This window comes from Harmonia axyridis, chromosome X, assembly GCF_914767665.1.
Source record: "Harmonia axyridis chromosome X, icHarAxyr1.1, whole genome shotgun sequence".
In the NCBI taxonomy this organism is placed as follows: Eukaryota; Metazoa; Arthropoda; class Insecta; order Coleoptera; family Coccinellidae; genus Harmonia; species Harmonia axyridis.
The window spans coordinates 38509853-38517352 of record NC_059508.1 but is presented as its reverse complement, the minus strand read 5'-3'; the positions used below and the strand labels follow the sequence as shown (position 1 = coordinate 38517352).

The 7500-nt window shown below is 42.5% G+C and overlaps 1 non-coding gene across 1 annotated transcript; it reads left to right on the top strand.

Moving 5' to 3' along the window:
- The first annotated feature begins 3612 nt into the window (after positions 1-3612).
- On the top strand, positions 3613-3731 carry LOC123688447. The gene has a single exon (XR_006749968.1). It is a non-coding gene; the product is annotated as a 5S ribosomal RNA (ribosomal RNA).
- Positions 3732-7500: the final 3769 nt, after the last annotated feature.

Below are 7500 nucleotides of genomic sequence, written 5' to 3'. Positions count from 1 at the left end.
CACGAGATTGCCGGTATGGCCAAACCCGTTCGCCTCTCGTCATGTGGCACTAGCCATGTCGATTGACTTCGACTAGCGCCGCACATCAGTAAGTGCAAGTCCTCGACGAAACGACGTAACAGCCCCCAGTCAGCATGAGACTCAAGCTATATATACATCATCATCATCTCGGACAAAACACCGATCAAAAATGAGAAAGTTTCTAGAAACAATCCCTCGCCAAGGCGTCCATATATAATACGAACCCCCGGCTATCAACTAATTTCTTATACACATTCCATCTCGACCCTTCGCTATACATGTGAATATAACGACACGGTGATTCGAGATTCAACAATATTTGTCGCTCGGAACGAATTGAGTGGTTGCAAATTTTTTGTGAACATAACCCGCAACGGGCAGAGGATCACGATTTTAAGGTTGGTCGCTTAAAGGCCATTCGACTACAAAGAGACGAAGCGGACCGCGACCTCGCTGCATGAGGTTGACGAAAGCGACCCAAGATGCGAAAGCCGAAACCAACACACCTTGCCAGTACCCAAACGCCGAGGTCGGATTCGGGTCTACCACTTACCAACTGAATATCATCCTAAAAAGAACTCCAAACAGTCTAGGACAGGACCCATTCTCCACCCCTTCTATATATGTCAGGAGAACCCCGGATTCCCCTCCAGACACGATTTAGCAAACTTTTCCCGATCGATCCGACCCACCGAGGCCGTTTCGACCGTTCGCCGCGCCTACTAGAGCTGATTTCTTCGGACTCCGATCAGAAAATCCGCCGATGCATGTCGTTAACACCTAGTCCGCCTCGTCCGATCGATCGAGGCCGTTTCGACCGTTCGCCGCGCCTACTAGAGCTGATTTCTTCGGACTCCGATCAGAAAATCCGCCGATGCATGTCGTTAACACCTAGTCCGCCTCGTCCGATCGATCTAGGCCGTCTCGAACCACCCATCGCGCATCGAAAGTCGCATCTCTCGAACTCCGATCCGGAAATCGGCCGATGCATCACGTTAACTATTTCTTATATATCTAATATAATATACATGGAGACGGTAAGAATTCTTTTAATCGAAGATATACATATACTTCTCATCAATATCCAAAAGCTTATCGAAAAATAAATTACTCAACTTTTACGTGAAGAATCGTTCACCCAAACCTTATCCCCTATATATGTCAGGAGAACCCAAGGTTCCCCTCCAGACACGATTTAGCAAACTTTTCCCGATCGATCCGACCCACCGAGGCCGTCTCGACCGTCCGCTGCGCCTACTAGGGCCGATTTCTTCGGACTCCGATCAGAAAATATACCGATGCATGTCGTTAACACCTAGTCCGCCTCGTCCGATCTATCTAAACAGTCTCGACGCACCCAACACTCTTTCAAAGTCGGATTACTCGGACTCAATCTGAAAATGGACCGATGCATGACGTCAACACTTAGCCCGCCTCGTCTGATCTATCTAAGCCATCTCGACCCACCCAACACGCCTTCCAAGTCGGATCACTCGGACTTCGATCTGAAAATCTCCGGACTCATTTTTATGAATATCCCCAGTCAGTAAGAACGTTATTTCGCCAATATATACCAACAATAAACCATATTCCAATAGCTGAACCAAAAATATAATTCCCGATCCAAACGTTCTGCATCGCCCAACGCGACCACCTTCCCTATATATGTCAGGAGAGCACAGGGTTCCCCTCCAGACAACACTTACGCTCTATCCCCGACTCTCGGTCGATCGATAGGCCAGGTCAGCGGTGTCTGTTTCGGCCGAAGCTCGGACTTTGGTCAAAATGTTCCGATACAAAATTTGAACCAAGATAGATACAGATATGATTCCTTCTTAAATATACGTTGATTATCGAACAGAATATGGTAAATATTTTGCGATGACCGAGGATTTCATGAATTTTTTTTTTTTTTCGAAAAAATTTTCTATTATCGGAATTTCCTCAAATTTCATTTGGTTGCCTCCTAATGCTTATTAAAAATGATAACCAACAATCAGAATCATTATTTATCATTTATTTCAATTTTTATAATGAAAAACGTTCACGTCCTTTCGCGCCTCTCGATCGTCGTTTACGTGATGCATCGGTCAGCCCTAGTTTACGTGGTGCATCGGTAAGATCGAGTTCACGTTCTGCATCGGTCTGCCCGAGTTTACGTGGTGCATCGGTAAGATCGAGATTACGTGGTGCATCGGTAAGATCGAGTTCACGTTCTGCATCGGTCTGCCTGAGTTTACGTGGTGCATCGGTATGATCGAGTTTACGTTCTGCATCGGTGTGATCTAGTTTACGTTGTGCATCGGTAAGATCGAGATTACGTGAAGCATCGGTATGATCGAGTTTACGTTCTGCATCGGTCTGGACTCTGAGATATATTTTCGACGTGAAAATGTTCCGATACAACTTTTGAACCAGGATAGTTAGAGAGATGATTTTTTCTGGGATGTACGTTGATTGGGGAATGGATTGTGGAAAATAACTTGCCATGACCGAGGTGTTCTCGAATTTTTTTTTTTTTTCGAAAAATATTTTCTGATTTTGGATTTCACTCAAATTTGATTTCGTTGCCTTCTAATGTGTTCTAAAAGAGTAAATCAGTAATCAGAATCGAAAAATATTTTTCGGATTTTTTTTTTTTTGAAAAAAAATTTTCTGATTTTGGAATTTCCTCAAATTTGATTTGGTTGCCTTCTAATGTGTTTTTAAAGCGTAAATCAGTAATCAGAATCAATATTCATTGTCGACTTTAATTTTTATAAGGAAAAATGTTCACGTCCTTAAACGCCTCCCCATCATTAGCCCGAGTCCAAGTCGATGTCAGTCCCGAGCGGACGGTGTCAGATACTACCTATCGCCCCGGTCTGGACTTGGCGAGGTATTTCGACGTGAAATGTTCCGATACAACTTTTGAACCAGGATAGTTAGAGAGATGATTTCTTCTATGTTGTACGTTGATTGTGGAATGGATTGTGGGAAATAACTTGCCATGACCCAGGTGTTCTTGAATTTTTTTTTTTTTCGAAAAAAATTTTCTGATCTTGAAATTTCCTCAAATCTGATTGCGTTGCCTTCTAATGTGTACTAAAAGAGTAAATCAGTAATCAGAATCAATATTCATTGTCGACTTTAATTTTTATAAGGAAAAATGTTCACGTCCTTAAACGCCTCTCCATCGTTACCCCGACTCCAAGACGATGTTAGACCGGAGCGGACGGTGTCAAATGCGACCGATCTCCCCGGTCTGGACTTAGCGAGATATTCCGACGTGAAATGTTCCGATACAAAAATTTAACTGTGATAGTTAGAGAGATGGTTCCTTTTGTGATGTACGTTGATTGTGTAATAGAATATGGAAATAAACTTGAGATGACCGAGGTCTTCTGGGATTTTTTTTTTTTTTCGAAAAATATTTTTCGATTTCGGAAATCCCTCAAATTTCATTGAGATATGTCCTAATGTGTTCTTAAAACTTAAATCAACAATCAGAATTAATATCCAAAAGTTATTTCATTTTTTATAAGGAAAAACGTTCACGTCCTTTCCGCTCCCAAAAAGTGAGATATCATAGAAAATATCGCTATATTTGTTGTTTACGGCCATACCACGCTGAAATTGCCAGTTCTCGTCAGAACACTGAAGCCAAGCAGCGTCGGGCGCGGTTAGTACTTGGATGGGTGACCGCTTGGGAACACCGCGTGCTGTAAGCTTTTTTTTTACGTTCTGCATCGGTCTGCCGAGATAACGTGGTGCATCGGTATGATCGAGTTTACGTTCTGCATCGGTAAGATCGAGATTACGTGATGCATCGGTAAGATTGAGATTACGTGGTGCATCGGTAAGATCGAGTTTACGTGGTGCATCGGTAAGATCCAATTCACGTTCTGCATCGGTAAGATCCAGTTCACGTGGTGCATCGGTAAGATCGAGATTACGTGGTGCATCGGTAAGATCGAGTTTACGTGGTGCATCGGTAAGATCCAATTCACGTTCTGCATCGGTAAGATCCAGTTCACGTGGTGCATCGGTAAGATTGAGATTACGTGGTGCATCGGTAAGATCGAGTTTACGTGGTGCATCGGTAAGATCCAATTCACGTTCTGCATCGGTAAGATCCAGTTCACGTGGTGCATCGGTAAGATTGAGATTACGTGGTGCATCGGTAAGATCGAGTTTACGTGGTGCATCGGTAAGATCCAATTCACGTTCTGCATCGGTAAGATCCAGTTCACGTGGTGCATCGGTAAGATCGAGATTACGTGGTGCATCGGTAAGATCGAGTTTACGTGGTGCATCGGTAAGATCCAATTCACGTTCTGCATCGGTAAGATCCAGTTCACGTGGTGCATCGGTAAGATTGAGATTACGTGGTGCATCGGTAAGATCCAGTTCACGTGGTGCATCGGTAAGATGGAGATTACGTGGTGCATCGGTAAGATCGAGATTACGTGGTGCATCGGTAAGATCTACTTTACGTTCTGCATCGGTCTGCCCTTGTTTACGTGGTGCATCGGTAAGATCGAGATTACGTGAAGCATCGGTATGATCGAGTTTACGTTCTGCATCGGTCTGCCCGATATTACGTGGTGCATCGGTCTGCCCTAGTTTACGTGGTGCATCGGTTTGGACTTAGAGATATATTTTCGACGTGAAAATGTTCCGATACAACTTTTGAACCAGGATAGTTAGAGAGATGATTTTTTCTGGGATGTACGTGGATCGGGGAATGGATTGTGGGAAATAACTTGCCATGACCGAGGTGTCCTCGAATTTTTTTTTTTTTCGAAAAAAATTTTCTGATTGTGGAATTTTCTCAAATTTGATTTGGTTGCCTCCTAATGTGTTCTAAAAGAGTAAATCAGTAATCGGAATCGAAAAATATTTTTCGGATTTTTTTTTTTTTCGAAAAAAATTTTCTGATCGTGGAATTTCCTCAAATTCGATTTGGTTGCCTTCTAATGTGTTTTTAAAGCGTAAATCAGTAATCAGAATCAATATTCATTGTCGACTTTAATTTTTATAAGGAAAAATGTTCACGTCCTTAAACGCCTCCCCATCATCAGCCCGAGTCCAAGTCGATGTCAGTCCCGAGCGGACGGTGTCAGATACTACCTATCGCCGAGGTCTGGACTTGGCGAGATATTACGACGTGAAATGTTCCGATACAACTTTTGAACCAGGATAGTTAGAGAGATGATTTCTTCTATGTTGTACGTTGATTGTGGAATGAAATACGGAAAATAACTCGCCATGACCGAGGTGATTACGATTTTTTTTTTTTTTCGAAAAAAATTTTCTGATCGTGGAATTTTCTCAAATTTGATTTGGTTGCCTCCTTATATGTTCTAGTAGCGATAATCAACAATCAGAATCAAAATCCATGGTCGGGTTTGATTTTTATAAGGAAAAATGTTCACGTCCTTTTTTACAACCCCGACTCATTGACGATGTTAGAACCGAGCCGGCGGTGTCAGATACGACCGATCGCCCCGGTCCCGATCGTCATTTACGTTGTGCATCGGTCTGCCCGAGATTACGTGGTGCATCGGTATGATCGAGTTTACGTGGTGCATCGGTAAGATCCAATTCACGTTCTGCATCGGTAAGATCCAATTCACGTTCTGCATCGGTAAGATCCAGTTCACGTGGTGCATCGGTAAGATGGAGATTACGTGGTGCATCGGTAAGATCGAGATTACGTGGTGCATCGGTAAGATCTACTTTACGTTCTGCATCGGTCTGCCCTTGTTTACGTGGTGCATCGGTAAGATCGAGATTACGTGAAGCATCGGTATGATCGAGTTTACGTTCTGCATCGGTCTGCCCGATATTACGTGGTGCATCGGTCTGCCCTAGTTTACGTGGTGCATCGGTTTGGACTTAGAGATATATTTTCGACGTGAAAATGTTCCGATACAACTTTTGAACCAGGATAGTTAGAGAGATGATTTTTTCTGGGATGTACGTGGATCGGGGAATGGATTGTGGGAAATAACTTGCCATGACCGAGGTGTCCTCGAATTTTTTTTTTTTTCGAAAAAAATTTTCTGATTGTGGAATTTTCTCAAATTTGATTTGGTTGCCTCCTAATGTGTTCTAAAAGAGTAAATCAGTAATCGGAATCGAAAAATATTTTTCGGATTTTTTTTTTTTTCGAAAAAAATTTTCTGATCGTGGAATTTCCTCAAATTCGATTTGGTTGCCTTCTAATGTGTTTTTAAAGCGTAAATCAGTAATCAGAATCAATATTCATTGTCGACTTTAATTTTTATAAGGAAAAATGTTCACGTCCTTAAACGCCTCCCCATCATCAGCCCGAGTCCAAGTCGATGTCAGTCCCGAGCGGACGGTGTCAGATACTACCTATCGCCGAGGTCTGGACTTGGCGAGATATTACGACGTGAAATGTTCCGATACAACTTTTGAACCAGGATAGTTAGAGAGATGATTTCTTCTATGTTGTACGTTGATTGTGGAATGAAATACGGAAAATAACTCGCCATGACCGAGGTGATTACGATTTTTTTTTTTTTTCGAAAAAAATTTTCTGATCGTGGAATTTTCTCAAATTTGATTTGGTTGCCTCCTTATATGTTCTAGTAGCGATAATCAACAATCAGAATCAAAATCCATGGTCGGGTTTGATTTTTATAAGGAAAAATGTTCACGTCCTTTTTTACAACCCCGACTCATTGACGATGTTAGAACCGAGCCGGCGGTGTCAGATACGACCGATCGCCCCGGTCCCGATCGTCATTTACGTTGTGCATCGGTCTGCCCGAGATTACGTGGTGCATCGGTATGATCGAGTTTACGTGGTGCATCGGTAAGATCCAATTCACGTTCTGCATCGGTAAGATCCAATTCACGTTCTGCATCGGTAAGATCCAGTTCACGTGGTGCATCGGTAAGATGGAGATTACGTGGTGCATCGGTAAGATCGAGATTACGTGGTGCATCGGTAAGATCTACTTTACGTTCTGCATCGGTCTGCCCTTGTTTACGTGGTGCATCGGTAAGATCGAGATTACGTGAAGCATCGGTATGATCGAGTTTACGTTCTGCATCGGTCTGCCCGATATTACGTGGTGCATCGGTCTGCCCTAGTTTACGTGGTGCATCGGTTTGGACTTAGAGATATATTTTCGACGTGAAAATGTTCCGATACAACTTTTGAACCAGGATAGTTAGAGAGATGATTTTTTCTGGATGTACGTGGATCGGGGAATGGATTGTGGGAAATAACTTGCCATGACCGAGGTGTCCTCGAATTTTTTTTTTTTTCGAAAAAAATTTTCTGATTGTGGAATTTTCTCAAATTTGATTTGGTTGCCTCCTAATGTGTTCTAAAAGAGTAAATCAGTAATCGGAATCGAAAAATATTTTTCGGATTTTTTTTTTTTTCGAAAAAAATTTTCTGATCGTGGAATTTCCTCAAATTCGATTTGGTTGCCTTCTAATGTGTTTTTAAAGCGTAAA